Here is a 19724-nt window from a genome sequence, read left to right on the forward strand (position 1 = left end):
CCCTTTGCCTTGAGCATTGACTGGGTCCTGGGCTCCAATTCCTGGGAGAAGAGGAAGCCTCGTTCGGTAGCCTGTCAGGAAAGTTTAAAGTAGACCCTAGTACACCTTTCAAAACCAGAGGAAACAAAAACTGCTGAGCGCGTGGCTGGACGTGACCTGTAGGATCTTGTAAGCATATTTTGCTTCAGTCTGGTGAAACAAGGAGCCACTGGAGGTTCTGTTGATTTTTCACAGGATTCCTGCGACTGATTCCTTGACAACAGACTGGAGGGGCCAAGGGTAGGAGCAGGGAATGATTGGGGATCTATTGCATAACCAGGGCAAGAAAAGTCTCACGATTTTAAAGTCCCAGGTAAGATAGACATTTTCTTCCAAAAATGATAGACCAAGCACCTACTGTTGAAAATGACAGATAAGTATTTTAATGTGAAGTTTCTAACTGTCCTTAGTGAGATGAAACAAAACATGTTTTCAGTGGATGAAGAGAAAATCTCAAAAGACAAGTAGAAAATCTCAACAGAGAAAAAGAAAAAGACATTTAAAACCAAATGGACATTCTATAATTCAAAATTATAATTTCAGACTTTTTTTTAAAAATTCATTGGGTAACTGTAATAGCCAAAAGCTATTAAATAGCTGAGGAAGAAGTAAGTGAATTTGAAAGTAGAGCAATGGAAATTATCCAGAGCAATAAAAAAGTGAACAAAGAGAAAAATTAGTTTTAAAAAATTAATAAAGCCCCAGAAACTTGCTACATGATGTTAATCTGACATACATGTAAATAGAATAACAGAAATAGAATAAAATGTTTGAAATAAAGGTCAGAATTTCCCCAAAATTGGTAAAAGACAGAAATGTGCCAATACAAAATGCCAAATAAACAACAACTAAAATAAATTTAAAGGAATCCACACTGCTTCAAACCGTTAAAAGTCAAAGGAAAGGAGCAAACACCAGTGCATTAGAAGAAACATAGTGCATGACACACAGGAAGCCACAAACGAAGATTCCTAAATTGTCACTGAGTATGTGACATTTAGATAAAACCATTAACTTTTCCCTCCATAAAGCAGCTGCTAACCTTCAAAGGATTACATAGTATTGAAATTAGTAAGCTTACCGAAGCCTTGAATGCCAACACTGCTTCAAATAAGCGGAAGTGAATAAATATTTCTCTCTGACTCCTAAAGATTGAAATCAGTACCTATGATGGTATTTATAGAAACATTAGGAGCATTTTGTTGCTAATGACTGGAGAGAAAATTTTATAAATCATATATATTATAATTTTAATATAATGTTATATGAACAAATTTATATTTATAAATTTTATAAATTTGTTCATATAATAGTAGATCCTATATGAACAAGGCCCAAACATCTTCAGTGAACAAAAGGAGAAGCCAAAGATGATAGGGAAACCCAGAGGATGAAGAAAGAATCATAAACCCAAAAAAGCAGCAGAGGAATGCCATCCTTTGGCAAATAGATTAGGTACATTTCCTTAGTTTAAATATTAAATTATTCTGACTTTTAATGTCATTTTAGGAGAGTCAGAATGAAAATAGAGTACCTCTTGGATTCCAGAGAAAGCAATGAAAGTTTTAAATAGGTTTTGCTGATCGCAAATGACTAAGAACAAACACAGACACGAGGACATTTAGAAACCTAGTATTTAAATTATAGAATCAAAATGCTATTGTGACAATCTGAAGTGAAATTCACCAAAGAATAGGGTTGAATTTCATCTTTTAAAAGACTGAAGAACTTCTTTTGTAAGTGTTTCAATAGTTCACTAGAGTAGAGAACTAAAGTGGTTAGGAAAAAATCAGTAAAAACAAGATTCCCTCCTGAGTATACTGCATTTAATCAAATTCTGTGTAATCTAGCACTTGCTGCATTGATTTCCCAACTTGATATCCTGACCCAGGCCATTTTACTCCTATAAGAAAATCTGTAATGTTTAGACAGAAATGTATTAGTTCAGCTATAGTCTCAAGAAAAAAAGGAAACAGTAAATTATGATGAAAATCTTTAGTCCATTAAAAAAAAGAAAGAAAAAGATTTTTTACCATATTGTATAAGACAATGATCTCAAGTTGGAAAATTTCAGCTAACATTCAAGATAAACGTTTCACCATATAGTTTTTCCTATATCTTGTTCATTTTGGGGGCAGAAGCCATATGATTTGTCATTTAGATTTCAAGAATTTATCAGGATAATTCTAATAGGCTATTTGGAAAGCTGTGATGGATTACTACTCAAACATATGACCAGATTTGAGGGATTTCTATCATGTGGAAAATTTAGAATATTCCATATGCTCTTCTATTTTTTCCACAAATTTATCAGTATTATCTAAATTCCCTGTTTCTGAAATCAGGATGTAGTATGGTCAATTCTTTGGGCTACTTACATTTAACACAAAACAATAAAAATAAGGTACCTAGGAAAAAGGCAGATCTTTATAGAGAACGTCTGAATGTTATTGAAGATTATTAGAGAGGAAAGGTATACACATGCTATGCATCTGAAGAGAAAGATTAAATATTGTATAGATTCTAACAATCCCAATCAAAATTCCAAAAGATAAAATCCCAATAAATTCCAGATACTTGACAGCTGGTTCTGAAATGAAAGCATATAGAGCCAAAAATAACCAAGACTTTTCTGATGAATAAGTGGATGTAATATATTTTAAAGGTCTTAAATTAAGAGTATGTGATATAAGTATAGGGTTAGGCTAAAAAACAAAACAAAACAAAAAAACAGAGCAAAGTAGAGAGCCAAGGAACACACTCATATGAGTATGAACCGAGGTGAAGTCGCTGATGTGGAATTGTTACAGGCAGCTGAGTTGGTTACAGATATTATAGGCAGACAGGGATGGGCCCTCAAAGGAGCCAGAGCAGAGTTCCGATACCTTGCAGCCTTTAAAGAGACAATCACCTCCTACCGTGGGCCAAATCTCAATACAAAAGGCAAAGTAAATACAACCACATTCTAAGGGTCCACAGTCCAAATAGTTCTCTATCATCCTGAGGAAGTCAGGAGTCAGCATCCTACCCCTCAGCAGGAAGATTCACTGCTGTTAAGCATGCCTACTTGCTACTTGACTCACTCCCCCATTTGCTCCTAATTTAATCAATTTTACCTGAGCAGTTCATCTTATTGGTTGACCACAGTTCTGTCCCACCTTATGTCCACCTTGCAAATTCCTACTTTTCCCCACCTTTGACCCATCTAATCTCATGATTTTACTCTATAAAAGTCCCTGGAAAAGACAGAGTCCTTGGCAACCCTCTCAGGACCCCTTCTGTCTCTCTCTCAGCCAGAAGTTTTCTTTCTCTCAATAATTATATTCTGTTCTTAACTTCCATTGTTCCTAAAATTTATTCTTTGATTTTTAGAGAACACAAACTCGTACCAGACATAGCAGGTTGGGAGTTTCATTCCCCTATATCAGAATGATTCAACAAATGGTATAGAGGCAAATACTTTTTAAAATTTTATTTTAAAGAGAATAAAACAAAAGAGAACAGGACAAAGTAAGTCAGAACAAAACAATGCAAGCAACACAGCATTTCATGACAAGACAACTGGATATCAACAGTAGCTACCATAATGTCTCTTTTCTTTGAAATACTTGAGCATACCTTCACACACAATAGTATCAAACATAGCATAATAGTGTAAGACCATTCAAAAAAAATGAAAATACTACAGAGCATCTAAATCAAATAACCAATAATGAAGAATGGCTACTATAATATCTCATTTTCTTTAAAAAATTTGGTTATACTATCACACATAGTAAAATCCAATAAGACACAACATGGGAGAACCAATGGAAACAGAAGAACAAAAGCATGGTAAGACTTCAAAGCAAGATGATATTAAATCAGCAGTGGCTGCCATAATGTCTTGTTTTCTTCCAAGTAGCTGTTCATAGCATCACACATAATAAAATCAAACAAAACAGAATAAAACCATTCCAACTAATGAATGAAAACATTGTAAGGCTTCAAAGCAATATAATGGGAACCATGATTACCATAAAATTTTATATACTTTTACCATTTCTTATACTAGGAAGATTATACTGTATTTATACATGTGAGTTTGATTTATTTCACTTACAAGTATGGTGTCAAGTTATGTCCATTTATTTATAAATATCTCAATGTGATCATTCTTTATAGCTGAGTAGTTCTCCATTGTATTAAAATGCTGCAACTTTTTTATCCATTCCTCAGGTGATGGACACTTAGGTTGTTTCCAAGATCTGTCTATTACAAATTGTGCTGCTATAAACATGGGTGCACATACATCACTGTGGTATGTTTTCAGTTCTTCTGGGAATATGCCTAGAAGTGGAATAGCTGGGTTGAATGGGACTTTCAACCCCAGCTTTTTGAGGAATCTCCAGACTGACCTCCACAGTGGTTGCACCAGTCTACACTCCCACCAACAGTGCAGAAGAGTTCCTTTTTCCCCACAGCCTCTCCAGCATTTGTTGTTGGTAGTTTTCTTGATCCTGGCCATTTTTCTGGAGTGAGATGGAATCTCAGCGTTATTTTAATTTGCATTTCTCTAATGACTAATGATGCTGAACATTTTTTCATGTATTTATTTGCCATTTGTATTTCTTCATCTGAGAACTGTGTATTCATCTCAGATGCCCATTTTTGGACTGGGTCTTTGAATTTCAGGAGTCTGATTTTTTTAAATTCTATGTTTTAGACAGAAGTCCTTTGTCTGAGGGAGAGTTCATTAAGATTTTTCTCAGTTTGTGGGTTTTCTTTTCACTATGCTGGAGATTTCTTTTGACATACAGAAACTTTTTAATAAGAGGTGGTCCCAGTTATTGATTCTGGGAAGTGTTTCCCTTGTGGTTTGATTCCTGTTCATGAATTCTCCACCTACTCCTATGTCTTCAAGATTTCTACCTACTTTGTCTTCCAACAGATTTAGTGTTTTTGTTTTAATATTTAAATCTTTGATCCATTTAGACTTTAGTTTAGTACATGGTGATAGGCATGGGTCTAGTTTTAGTTTTCAGCATATGGAGAGCCAATTTTTCCAGCATCATTTATTAAACAGACTATCTTTCTTCCAATGGATGTGTTTGGCCCTTTTGTCAAAGATAAGGTGGCTGAGTGTGTTTGTAGTTGTAGCTGTATCTTCTAATCTATTCCACTAATCTTCAGGTCTGTTTTTATTCCAGTACCATGTTGATTTTATTATAGTAGCTTTGTAGTATAACTTCAACTCAGGAATGGTGATGCCTCCTGCCTTGCCTTTGCTGCTTAAAAATGCCTTTGCTATCCTAGGTCTCTTCTGGTTCCAGATGAATTTTAGGAGTGATTTCTCTAGATTTGTGAGGTAAGTTAGTGGTATTTTGATTGGGATTGCATTAAATCTGTATAAAATTTTTGGGAAATGGCCATTTTCACAATATTTATTCTTCATATCCATTAACAAGATACGTCTTTCCATTTTCTGAGGTCCTCTTTGATTTCTTTTTCAGGGTATTATAATTTCCCTTAATAGACCTTTTACTTCTTTCATTAGACTGATTCCTAAATATTTCATTTTTTGGGATGCCAGTGTGAAGGGTGTGGCTTCTCTTATTTCTCTCTCAGTGATTTTGTTATTAGTATATAGGAATGCTATTGATTTTTGAGTGTTGACTTTGTATCCAGCTACATTACTAAATTTATTTATTATATCTAGAAGTCTTTCATTGGAGTTTTGGGAGTCTTCTATGTAGAGCATCATGTCACCTGCAAATAATGATAATTTAACTGTTTGTTTTCCTGTCCTTACTCCTTTTTTCTCCCTCTCTCTTATCTAGTTGCTCTGGCTAGTATTTCCAGCACTATGTGGAATAGGAGTGGTTATAAGGGACATCCTTGTCTTGTTCCTGATTTTAGGATAAGGGCTTTCCAGTTTTGGCCACCTAGTATGATGCTGGCTGTTGGTTTGTGATACATGGCCCTTATTATGTTGAGGTAAAGACCATCTATTCCAATTCTCTGTAAGGTTCTTATCATGATTAAGTGTTGGACTTTTATCAAAGCTTTTTCTGCATCTATAGAAATAATCATGTAATTCTTATTTTTGGCTCTATTGATATGGTGGAGTACATTTATTGATTTATGTATGTTGAACCATCCCTGCATTCCTTGGATCAATCCCACTTGGTTGTGGTGGTCTTGACGATTTGCTGCATTCTGTTTGCCAATATTTTATTGAGAATTTTTGTATCTAGGTTCATTAGAGAGATTAGCCTATAGTTCTCTTTTTTAGTTGGGTCTTTCTCACATTTTGATACTAGAGTAACACTTACTTCCAGGAATGAGTTAGGAAGAATTGCTTCCCTTTCAATTTCATTGAAGAGTTTGAGGAGTGTCGGCATTAAGCTTTCTTTGAATTTCTTGTAGAATTCCACAGTGAATCCATCTGGACCTGGGCTCTTTCTTCTTTGTTGGTAAGAATTTAATTACATTTTCAATTTCATTAATAGAAAGTGGGTTATTCAGCAATTTTACATCTTCTTGACCCAGCTTTAGTATTTCATATGTTTCTAGGAATCTGTCCATTTCTTCTGTGTTATCAAACCTATGAGAGTAGAGGTTTTTGAAATAGGTGTTGATGATCTTCTGTATTTCCACAGAGTCTGTAGTGATTTCACACTTTTCATTCCTTATTGCATGAATTTGATTTTTTTCTTTCCTTTTTAAAATAAGGTTGGCTAGGGGCTTATCAATTTTATTTATTCTTTCAAACAACCAACTTGAAGTTTTCTTCTAACTAGTATGTAGTGACCTTCTTTATCTCTTCCAATGGTGTTTCAAGAAGCTGGGTGGTGCCCTAACCCTGGGAGCTATGGTCCAAAACCCTCCCCCCACCCCAGGAACACAGATATGTGCAAATCACCTCATGCCCTTGGTTCCAGGGGCTCAATGGACATGGCTAGGCCTGGCGTATTCAGACACGCAGGATCTCCCATGTAAAAGCAAATACTTTTAATATTTTATGATCTCAAAAATAGAGATGTATTTCTTAAAATACATAAAAAATAAGCTGCATGAAGAAATTTTAACAAATTTGACTATATTTCAATTAAGATTTTCTGGCACAAACAGTGAAGTTTTGGAAAAGACTTGGAGAAGGCATTTGAACATGTAATTGAAATAAATACTGAACTTCTATGAGTAAATTAGGAAACAAAATGAAACCCTTCTAAGGAAGTTTTCTTTTCCTTCTAAGGGGAGAAAAAGGGCCTAAATAGAGAACATGAATGCATGCTTAAGAACATGAATTGGGTGAGGAAATGCAAATTGAAGCATAGCACAATAAAGCATCCTTCAGATTAACAACAAAAGCCAGAATCTAGTTAAAAAGAAACGCAAAGATGCACAAAAGTATGACAAAGTCTATCCCCAGCTACACATCCTAGAGCAGCATTTTAAAAATGAACTTCTAGTAGCCATTAATGAAATATCTTGAATAGGTGTGAAATATCTTGAATAGGTGGAGTATAGTTTTATAGAAGGAATTATTCAAAAACAAATATGTAGCTTCAATCAACAACTTGAATGGATCTCACAAGAAAGAAGAAAAATTTTATGGTCAAAAATGTTACTCTACAGAATATATATGGTATGATTGAATTTATATTAAATTCATATATAGTAGCATTATTTATAATAGCCCCAAAATGAAAACATCCTACACATCTCTCAATTAATGAATTTATAAGAAAAATGTGGTATGTCAACATAGTGGAATGTTATTTGGTAATAGAAAGGAAAAAAGTACTGAGTCATGCAACAACGTGGATGAAAGTTGGCATCGTGATGCCAAGAGGAAGGAGCTCGTCATAAAGGATCGCATATTGTACAATTCCATTTGTTTGAAATGTCTAAAACAAGCAAATCAATAGGGACCAAAATAAAAAAGAGTAGTTTCCTAGAGCTCTACTATAGCTGGGACAATGGGTGGGGCAGACAAAAAGAGACAGAGAGATTGGAATTGGTTCCTGTGGGCTGGAAAGTCTCAAATCTGCAGGGCAGACCTTCAGGCAGGAGACCCAGGAAAGAGTTAGCGCTGCTGCCGTTGGCCCAAAACGCATAATTCCTTCCTTCTCTGAGGATCCTATTCTTTGCTTGTAAACCTTCAATAATCTGGGCAAGCCCCACCCATATAATAGAGGGACTTACTTTCTAACATCTACTGACTTAAATATTAATCACATCTGAAAAAATCCTCACAGTAATGTTTATGTTGATTCGATCAAACAATAGAACATTTTGGCCAAGCCAAGTTAAAAATCAACCAACACAGGAAGTAAAGTTATAAACAAAATTTAAAAACAGATTAAAACAAAATTCAGCCAAGCTGAATCTCTGGGCAATAGAGCAAAACATCATGAGAAAAAGAGGCACAGAAAGCCTCCAATTAATGGTCATGCTCTGTTTTTCAAGGCAGGTGCTAGGTACATGGATATTGATTTTATTAATAGTATTTTAGCTAATGGCTTATAGATTACACATGTGTTGATTCCTAATAAATATTCCACATGTATTAAATGTTTGATGTTAAAATTTTTCTGGACTACAACAAAAATTGGCATTGCTATAAATAAAGAGTTGCATGTACACATTCATGTGTACATGCTCCTCCTCCTCCTCCTCCTCCTCCTCCTTCTCCACAAGAAATAAAAATTGGCTTTGTAAATATGAAAGACAGCAAAAGCAACTCATAGCCCCCAAAATGTCTCATCTCTCAATAGGATTTATTCAAAATCTGCTTTCAACAGAAGTACTGTATGGAGCCTCACTGAAGAGAACTGAGTATCATCCATACAGAAAATATGCAAAGTGAAAATGCCATAGGAAAATTACTTGGAAATATGACTATAAAGAAGGAAAAACTTGAGTCATTTGTAGGAAAATGGATGCATTTTAAGACTATACTCTTCAGTGAAATAAATCAGACACAAAAGCTTAAAGATTACATAGTTTCTCTTGTATGAGAAATTAAAATTATAAATAAAATAAAAGACAGATAATAGAAAAAAATTTTTAAATACATTTTCAAAAAATACTACAAAATGTTAGTAATGATGTGGTAGGATAATGAATTATGGGCTGGTTTTCTTTCACTCTTTCTTTTTAACAATCTTCAACATTGTTACCCTCTATTACAATAAATGTTAATGATCATTGAATTTTCAGCCCTTTGGCCTAGGCAGACTAATCCACCCTTCATATTAATTTTAAAGTGTCTCTTACTCCTGACTAACCTAGTTTTAGATCTTGCCATCTGCTTCGTTCATTCTTCTCTCCTCCCTTCCTACCTGCCTTTCTTCCTGTCTTTATCAGTACAACATGGACTAGAAGTACTAAATTATGTCAAATATGTCATTCTTGTCTTTCTTGTCTCTGATATTGAGGGAATACTTTCAGTCTTTTATCACTAAGTATGATGTTAGCTGTAGATTATTTTGCACTTATCAGGTTGGGAAAGTTCCTTTCTAGTTCAGCATAAATGAGAATATCTATGCAGTTGTGAGATTTGTCAAATGCTCTTTCTGGGTCTCTTGAGATGATTACATGGTTTTCTGAAGTCTGCAATATAGTAATTTGCATTGATTGATTTTTTTGTATTTTTTTTTAGATTTTATTTATTTATTTATTTATTTTTAATTTTATTTAAGGAGAAAAAAAAGCAGAGAAAGGGTACAAGTTATACAGATTTACAGAAAAAAAATAAACAGTAGGAAATCACTAGTTAATGGATTACATATTGTCATCTTAGAAATAATTGTTCAAGTCACAAAATTAAAGCTTGTAAAGTAGACATTCCAACAATGATACTGCAAATAGTTCTGTTCAATGATCCAATAAAACTCAGTGATATCATTTTCTATCTTATACACTTAAATATACATGCAGTTATATAGTTTAGAGCACTTTCTTTTCCTCTCTTTTGTACAATGACTATTACACATTTTGGGTTTCATTGCTCCCACGGTTCTTATTACTTTTTTGGAAGAGAGTAAAACCAAATGTGACATAACAGAACTGAGACGGTCAAATCAAAAGGGTGGACATAATAGATAATGTAAAAACATAATACAAGGTGATCAACAATGGTTACCATAATGCCTCCTGCTATCTCTAATAGAATTACCTATATCATTAGTTATAATAAAATTGAACAAAACAGTAAAGAACAAAACCGACAAAACCAAAACATTGGAGACATTGTAGGTCTTCAAAAGTAGATAAAAGTCAACGAGAATGGGCGTCATAATGAATCTCATTATCTTCACAGCTGTTGCCTAAACTTTCGAACCTGATACTATCCAGCAAAACAGAATAGGGGAACATCAGTCAAAAACAAGATGGTGAGTAATACACGGCTTTAAATCAAGATAATGGAAAGTCAAAGTGGGTTACTATAATATATCCTGCTATTTTTATTTATTTTCCCCTTAATTAAAAGGATAAAAATAAAAAAGTAAATAATGGAGTGGAGATTCAGATAAAAGAGGGCATAACAGCGAAACAGTGCAGATCAAAACATAACCATTTAAGCAGAATAGTGTTTCACCACCAGATAATCCTGACATAAAAGTAGTTACCATATTGTCTCTTTCCTTGAAATCCTTGAGTACAACTTCGTGTACTGTAGCATTAAATATATCAAAACAATGTAAAACCATTTAAGAGAATGACAGCATTACAGGGTATTTAGAATCGACTAACAGAAAATGAACAATGGTTTCTGTATAATCTCCTTGTCTTTAAAAGGTTTTTGCTTATACTATCGTACATAATAAAATCCAATAAGATACAACCTATTTAGACCAATGGAGACAGAAGAACAAAAGCTTGATGAGACTTCAAAACAAGATGATACTAAATCAGTTTTACCTATTAAGATGTCATTTTCTCCAAAATAGCTGTTCCTATCATCCAATCTTCTCTGCCTCATTTCTGTTGAGCTCTTCTTCTGTCAGTAGCTGTCAGTTTGTCTTCTTCATTTTGTTCTCTGCTCCATTCGTTGTGGCCTCCCCGCCACTATTTCTGGATTCTTTGTATTTTTCTTTTTTTAGAATATCCTGCAATACTCTCTGTAGAGTTGAATTGGTGGTTGCAAATTCCCCCAGTTCCTCTTTATCCTGGAAGCACCTTGTTTTTCCATCAATTTCCAGGGACAGTTGTGCAGGATATCTCAATCTTGGCTGGAGATTATTATCTTTCAAAGCTTGAATTATTTCCCCCCACGCTCTTCGTGATTTGATGGTTTGTGCAGAGAAATCTGCTGTAATTCTGATGGGTGTTCCCTTGTAAGTGGTCTGTTTCTTGTCTCTGACAGCTTTTAATATTCTGTTCTTGTATTGAATTTCTGGAATTTTTATTATTATATGCCTGGGTGTTGCTCTGTTTGGGTTGTAGGTAGCTGGGGTCCTGTATGCCTCATACATCTGAGTATCTTTACCTTTTGCTAAATTAGGAAAATTCTCCTGTATTATTTCTGTGAGTAGCTTTTTTTAGTTCATTTGTTTGTGTCCCTACTTCTTCTTTTATGTTCTTAATTCTTAAGTGATGGATCCTCTTATCATCTTCTTGTCTTTGTATTATTGCTGTTTGTTTCTTTGTTATTTTTAAGAAGTTTTTCATTTCATTCTCCCATATTACAAATCTGCCCTCCAGTTCAGATAGTCTGTCCTTAGTTTCTTTCAAGCTGTTATGCCAGTTTTCGATAAGACTTTTTAGTTTCTTGGTAGTCCCTTTGAACCTGCTTCACGTATTCTATGCTTTCTCTATTTTCTCCATCAAACAATTCTCCCCTCTTTTTCTGTTCTTCCATTCCACCATCTGTTTTTTCTTGGGTGGTGCTTAGCATTTCTCTAACTATTCTGCATACTTCTAGCTTCAGGTCATTGATAACTTCATTCCTGAACTGATCTATGAGGCTCTCTAGATGGCGCTTTATGTCTATTGGTGCGGTGTCCGCTATTACCTGTTTCTCAGAATTGGGGGCCGAGGAGCCTTTCTTGTTGCTGCCTCTTCCCATATTCTCTGTTTCTTATATATGCAAGCTTATATAGGAGGCCCAGCTTCTCTCCCTGTCAGCCACAGCCTGATCGAATTGCGCCGGTTAGGTGTTCCCGCCCACCGCAGCACACCAGGAAGTTCCAGACCAGGCAGCCTACGCAGGGGCCTGCCCCTCCAGGCCACCGTCAGGCTCTGGGATCTGGGTTGGGCTAGCCTACTGGGTCTGCCAGCAGTGTCAGGTAGGCTAGGCACCCCTCACCAATCCCGCCTGAGAGGGGGATGTGTGGCTGAAGTCGCCACCGCGCCCTGCTCCTGCAGGACTGCCCGGGCCCAGAATGTCCTCCACTAGAGTCAAACTGTGGTAGAGTGTCAGTTTCTCTCACTCACCTCACCACAAGTCAGTGCACGCCTCCCTGCCCGTCCTGTTTTCGACTCTGTTCGCAGATTCCCGTTCTCAGAGCTTCCGCGCGTCTCTCTCCTTGCCGAGCCACTGTAGAGGCAGCCAGCCGCTGCGCAGCGGGATACCCAAATCGCGGCTTCCAATGGCGCGGGCTCCAGCCTCCACACTGAGGCTTTTCTGTTCCTGTTCTAGCACCAGGACTGCATTCCGAGTTGGTTTCTCTCAGCCCAGTTCTTCCTGAGTCAGCAGAGCATATCTCCACCGGCTTATGTCTCCTTACTCCGCACCCTTCCTGACTTCTGAGCCAAGTCTTTCAGAGAGCCTCCATAGCTGCTGTTATCTGTCCACCATGTTCTCCCGGAACCCGATTTTTTTGTATTTCTTATTGTGACAAAAATGTATAAGAAAATTTACCCCCTTAAATATTTTAATATATAGTTCAAGGGTACTAAATATATTCACAGTGTTATACAACTATTGCCAATATCTATCTCTAAAACTCTTTTCATCTTGCAAAACTAAGTTCTATACACATTAAATGCTACTACCCCATTTATCTTACCCCACTCTCTGGCAACTACCACACTAATTTCTCAGATTGACACTACCCTCTAAGTGCCCCATGTAAGTGAAGTCATACAGCAATTGTCTTTTTATGATTGGTATCTTAGTCACTTTTCTCATTGCTGAGACACAATATCTAACACTCACAATTTAAAAGAGGAAAGATTTATTTTGGTTTACAGTTTCAGGAGTTTCAGCTTGTGGTTGACAGGCTGGAACAATATGGTGAAAGGAAGGCCTGCTGCAGAAGAAAGCTACCACATCATGTAGCCAGGAAGTAGGGAGAGATGGAAGGGAGGTGCGGGGAGGGAGAGACACCTTCCAGGTCACACCCCAGCGAGTGAACTGCCTCTTCGCACCAAGCCCACCTCTTAGCAGCACATTTAGCTATGGATTCATCTGTGAACCAGTCAGCCAATGATACAGCACCCTCATAATCCAATCACCTTCCAAAAACTCAACTTTTGAACATTTGAGACTTTAGGGGGACATTTCAGATCCAAACCATAAAACCTGGCTTATTTCACTCAGCATAAGAACCTCAAGACTGACATGGTATAGTGTATGTTAGAATTTCTTCTTTTATAGGTTCCACAGTGAGCATATTCCACGATTTCCTTATCTACTCATCAGTTAGTGGACATTTGGGTTATTTCTACTTTTTCAGTGTTGTACATAATGCTGCTAGGAATGTGGTACATGAATAGCTCTTTGAGACTTTGCTTTCAGTTCTTTCAATTATATTTTTAGAAGAACTATTGTATCATATGATAATTTTTTTAATTTTTAGAGAAACTATTGTTATAGGCAATTGAGTTAATTATAAATCTTATAGGCAGTTAGTGGGGCTAGGCTCTGGAAGGAGCCAGTGTAAAAGACCAGATATCTTGCAGCCTTGAAGGAGACAGACACCTCAAGACAAAAGATCAAACAAATGTACCCACATCCTAAGGCTTGATAGTCTAAATAGGTCTCTATCACCTTGGGGAAGCCAAGAATCACTAAGCCAACCCCCTTGAGTCAGAGGCCCTGTTTTGTATTCATACCTGCTTGCTATGTGATTCCCCTCTGCATCTGATGCCAATGTAATCAATTTTACCTGAGCAATCACACTGGTAATCTTACTGGTTGACCATAATTCTGTCCCACCTCATGCTCGCCTGTCTTGTGAGTTCCCATTTTTCCCCACCTTGGACCTACCCCACCTCATGGTTTTGCTCTATAAAAATCCCTGGAGAAGGTGGGGTCCTCGGCAACCCATTCCAGACCCCTTCTGTCTGTCTCTCAGACAGAAGCTTTCTTTCTCTCAGTAAATACATTCTACTCTTACTCTCCATTGTCCCTAAAATTCATTCTGTGATTTTAGAGGACACCTAGCAGGTGGGAGTTTCTCCCCCTGTACCTCTGCAGCTGTGCTTTTTAACATTGTTGCCACCAGTATACAAGGTTCCCAGTTTTTCTACATCCTTAACACTTAATATTTCCTGCTTTTTATAGGAGCCATCCTAATGCATATGAAGTATTATCATACTGTAGTTTTAGTTTACGTTTCCCTAACGATTAGTGATACTGAGAAATGTTTCTTGTGCTTGCAGTTTTTTGTATATCTTCTTTGGAGAAACATCAGTCCAAGTACTTTGCTTTCCCACCACCACCAGCATCACCACCAAGCATTCAGCTGTTGGCCTTCACAATGAGCTACATCCCCAGTTCTTTTTATTTTTTCCTCTTGACTTAGTGTCCTTGTCACTTTCTTGTGGCTCGGGTATAATACTGGACCCCAGCAATTTAAAGGAGAAGAGGATTATTTTGGCTTCATGTTTCTCAGTCTTTGCATGGTCAGCTGGCTCTACAGAAGGACAGCATGAAAGAGGGACATGGCCAAGAACTGCTCAGGGCATAACAGACAGAAAGCAAAGAGTCAAGAGAGAAGCCAGGAAAGGAGATGTGCAAGGGATACATAACCTTCTGGATCACACCCATGGTGATCCACTTGTCCCAACCAAGCCTCACCTTCTACAAATAAGTCAGGTATAAACTTCCGTAATCCAACTGCCCACCAAAGGTCTGCGTATGATCAGAGGAGGCTTTAGGGGAATAGCTAGATATAAAATATATCAGAGTCTCAGTAAGCCACTAAGTTATTGAGGCTAGGTTCAAATTTGTGATCCTCCTACCTCAGCCTCCCAGAGTGCTGGATTACAGGTGTGAATCACCATGCCCACATGCTTTGCTCATTTTTAAGACATAATTATATAGGCCTGGGATAAAGTGTTTGCTTAGCATGATCTTTAGGAAGGAAGGAAAGAGAGGGAGAGAGACAAGAGGAGAGAAGGAAGATCACATATTTCCCCAGCATTGTCTCCCCATTTGTTCTCTGCTTTCTACTCCTTGCAATTTTTTAAACATGCCACACTGTTTGATGCCTTTCTCCTATGTTCCACTTACTTGGACTCATTTTTATAGACAACACTTTGAAAGTCAGACAGTTCGACTTTAGCTCTTGGCAACTCAGTTACATCTCCTCCCTCTGATATTCTTTCTTCAGTCAGTTTTCTTACTCTGATAATCCATCTCAATGGAAGTGCAAAGATTAGGAAATATGATTTAATCAACTCACAAAGGTAAGAGTGAAAAAATACTGCCTAAGAGTCCCTTCTCAAGCATTTTTACATCAAAATTAGCATGCTTATGAATTTAGCTAAATTTTGCATCATAGTATTTTAGATTGGATAAAGCAAGGGAGTAAATCAACCTGGGTAGTGAAGGAATGAAATTTTAGTACAGAAGAAAACAATCCAGACAATTCAGCCAGTCATGGGGCCTAATAGGCCTCTTACTTTTTCCCAGGAAAGGATTCAAATATTCAACACCCAAAGGATTGACAATTAGTAATTTCAGAAAAGTTTATTTAAAGAACAACATGAGATAAACTTTTACTCTTTTTTTTTAAAGGAAGAAATTCATATTCAGAGAGGTCCAGTCTCCCAGGTCACACAGAAAAGAACTGACAAATGAAATGGAAATTAATTCAGCTCCAAGCATCCATTGCTTTTTCTCAATGTCACAGCTGCTGCAAAGACATTTTTTTCTGCATTTTTTTTTTATTCTGGAATCACAGAAACCTTAAGACATTTTCCTGCAAGAAGATCCCCATAGAGGCCCTGCTCCTGCCACAGCTGTGCAGAGAGGGAGAGTAAAAGGGGTTTTGTTGTCACTAAAGCAAGTCTCCTGTGCTGAAATAGCTTGGGGAGAGGATATGAGAGAAGGTGCTTATTTCCAAATTCATGTAGGAACGTTTGGGACAGTCTAGTGGCAGTGGAGACAAAGACTATGTGTATACAGCCCTGATTTTTCCACTCAACCAATTTTTCACAGAAAGAGCATCATTTGCAATACACATTTTAAAAATATAACTAGCTTTTGTTTGTAAAGTTGTCTTTACAGATTTACTGTGCTGGGGACCACAAATTATAAATTGAGTCCAGCGGATGTCAAAGGCCATCCTTGTACTGCCTTGTAAGCCAGAATGCGGAAACTTCCCACTTTATCCTGATCACAGCTGAAGGCCTACAGCTAGTGACGCTGTGGTATGCACAGGGCAAGGTAAAACATGCTGAGGACAACAGGAATTTTCAAAGCAATATAGTAGCAGTAGTAAAAGTTTTGCCTGGGGAAACTACATTTTCCTTATTGGCCCTTGTCCCATCCTTGCAAGAATGCTTTGTTCTTTTTACTAATCCACACAATCACCTCCGTGTTCTAGGAGAAGTACATAATCCCCTCTAAAAATGTATGTATATGCTCAATAAATAGTGGCAAGGTTGGAGAGTCATTGTCTTTGCCCATCCTGAAACACTGACTTCCGAGCTCTCCTTTATGCATCACTAAATTTGTCTGTCTTATTTCTTTCTTCTCTGTATCTCTCAAAAAGGCAGTTGGGGACCTTGGCCAGGTCCCTGACATAACTGTATTGTAACCTTGATTCTATGAGGGAGGAAATTCCAACTCTGCATCACTGATTTCTACAGAATTTATGGGGCAAGTCTGTAAGATGGGGACCCAACTTCCTTTCTACCCTTGCCCCATTCCCACTCCTGCTCCAAAAATTAAAGTGATTTCTAATTGCTATAAACCATGCTGTGACTCAAGCTGCTCAGTGACAAGATTAGTGTTCTACAGTGATTAGAGGTTTTTAAGCAGGCATTTTCAAGTGATGTGGGTGGGAAACCTTTCACTGATTCTTTTTTCCAGAACTTTGTGAAGGGTCAGCCTGTCCCTGGAGCCTGTTCATGGCTGGTTTGCAAGAAAAGAAACTTCCTAGAACTGTTCCAACCCCAAAAGTCAACTCTGCCTAGGAATGTACCCGAAAATGGACTCTGTCACAATCTGCTGCTAGCACCTGGCTCACCCAAAGAGCACCCCCCAACACACGCACAGCAACAACAGCAACCCTTAAAAATCCTTTTCCCAACCCAAACAGTGGCTGTCTTAGTTCACAAGATAGCCCACCTCTGCCCAATTAGCTTCCCACTCATGGCAGAATGTCTGATCTGGTTTCATGTGGGTTCTGGTCCACCACTTTGTAGATTCAGCTCCATTAGAGTGGCATTAAAGCCCACACAGAGTCCACTTTTAGGTGCTTCTTCATTCCTTGAAAAGAAAAAATGAGCTCAATCAGCTGTTGACTTAAGATATCAGATAAATCAGATAAAATCAGATAAAAATATGGTTTCTTAGCTCTAACTCTGTCTGTTTGCAGTAAAGAAATGATGACTTTTTATTTTCCTTTTTTGGTACTGGGAATCAAACTCAGGACCTTGTGCTTGCTAGGCAGACGCTGTGCCACTGAGCTACATCGCCAGTGAAATGATGAATTTTGAAGCTTCATTTCTTTCCTATTCCTGAAGCATGGAGATCTTAGTCTTGAAAGTTGGATAGGACACAGGCCAAGGAAGGAAAAAACAAAAAAGAAGACAGAACAACATAGGGTTTATTTCTGTGACCCCCATCTAAAAGTCCCTTCATCACCACTACCTCAGTAGAAGTGGCCACGCCTTTCTGTTTTCTCTGCTGTAGCTGATCACACTTTAGGCATGGATCCTCTAACAAATGCTTAACTCAGCCTCCTTGGCAAGGCTGTGAGCCCCTTGAAAGCAGGTATGATTCCTCCAAGTAGGTAGAGAGGAAAGAAATATCTCTGGTTGTGAGATGTAAAAGTATCAATATGGAGAACAGGATGGGACAGGAAACAGATTTGCAGGATAAAATTATCCTAGGAGGCCATAAAAATCAGAAGAGTAGCAGATGGTAAAGGACTATTCAGGGAAGGGGCTTGCAGAACTAGTAGAAACAAAGAAAATCAAGGAAGGAGAAGTTATGTAACAGAGGTCAGAGGAGACAAGAACTAAAGAGAGTCCACTGAATTCACCGGTACTAAAATCATCTGTGGTGTTACCAGAACAGTCTCAGAGGACAGAGCAGAAGCCACACTGCACAGTGGTGGGAGAGATGGCAGGTAAGTGGAGAAAGGAAGGAAGTGTAGCCTCTTAAGCAGGTTGGCCAAGAGAGATGATCGCTAGAAAGACACAGAATTTTTTTTTTTTTTTTTATGGCACAGAATTTTTTAAAGAAACTTTTCCAGGAATAAGAGAGTAACCCGTGTTTTCAATTGAAAAGAATAGATAGAAAAGGACCAGCTGAAGATTCAGTGGGGTATAATGATGGAGAAAGATCCTGACTGGCGAGGAGAGTTGAGGGGATCAAAGGCATCTACAACTAAGCAGTGGACTGTATGAAGCTGGTTACAGACAGGGGTACAAGGGTACAATGGGAACCCTTCTGAGGGAAAGAGAGGGTCAAAGGAGAGACGTAAGGCTTCCAAGGGTTTCAGAGAACTTGTGAAGCTGGATTGGGTCTGGTGGACAGGGAGGTGTGTGCAGTGGCACCAAATCACCCCGAACACTTAGCGATCAAAGCCCACACAGTGTCACAAGGAAGGGGCTTCACGCTTCATTACACCCTCTTTATCCACTAAAGTGTCCTGGTGATTTCATTTTACCTGCTAATGGTGTTCTTCCTGCACCCTTTTCTTCTGTTTCTTCTCCTCTACAATCCAAAGTGTCTGACTTTTCCATTTCTTTGTTACTCTCTGTTAATTTGGGTCATTAAGGAAAAAGAAAACCATCTTACATGAATCACCACAATAACAATCATCCTTACTTGGAGCCGGCTTCAGCGCAGTATCCTTAAGTAGTTTGCTTATTCTCAGGGGTCTGATCTGACTTTAAAGTTGTCCAAATCTTCAAATTTGGTGTTATTGAATGTTTACTTAGGAATGAATATTAAAAGTTGAGGGTGTGGGCTGAGGATTTAGCTCAGCAGTATAAGCGCCTGCCTGACAAACACGAGGTCTTGAGTTTGATCCCAGGTACCAAAAATAAATAAATTTTAAAATGTTGAGAGTCTAAGGAAATGGAAGCATTCTGCCTTTATGGTAGTTTTTAAAATTGTTTATTGTAGTCATAAATAGCTGCAATGACTTTCCATTTTAGAAGTCTACTTATTTGTCAATAGGTGCATTATGAGAAACTGGTCTTATTGCATCACTGTGAAGGACCTCAGACTGCGGTTTGCAAAAGCGGAATAATTTTTCTTGGGGTTGTACTGTTATGTGTACACA

At 37.7% G+C, this 19724-nt stretch overlaps 2 long non-coding RNA genes across 4 annotated transcripts; one reads left to right on the forward strand and one right to left on the reverse strand.

Moving 5' to 3' along the window:
* Positions 1–43: 43 nt before the first annotated feature.
* Positions 44–15976, forward strand: LOC111758288 (uncharacterized). 3 transcript variants are annotated; one of them, XR_010044372.1, is made up of 3 exons: positions 44–352; positions 10349–10421; positions 12671–15976. It is a non-coding gene; the product is annotated as an uncharacterized LOC111758288 (long non-coding RNA). The 3 variants fall into 3 exon arrangements; XR_010044373.1 differs by having other exon boundaries at positions 44–168; positions 12523–15962; XR_010044371.1 differs by having other exon boundaries at positions 12523–15850.
* On the reverse strand, positions 15931–19624 carry LOC134473893 (uncharacterized). Its single transcript, XR_010044374.1, has 2 exons — positions 19104–19624; positions 15931–17695 (listed from the first exon to the last, which is right to left on the reverse strand). It is a non-coding gene; the product is annotated as an uncharacterized LOC134473893 (long non-coding RNA).
* Positions 19625–19724: the final 100 nt, after the last annotated feature.

Source organism: Cavia porcellus, unplaced genomic scaffold, assembly GCF_034190915.1.
Source record: "Cavia porcellus strain 051 isolate PalLab524CR breed Dunkin Hartley unplaced genomic scaffold, mCavPor4.1 scaffold_29, whole genome shotgun sequence".
NCBI classification, from domain to species: domain Eukaryota; kingdom Metazoa; phylum Chordata; class Mammalia; order Rodentia; family Caviidae; genus Cavia; species Cavia porcellus.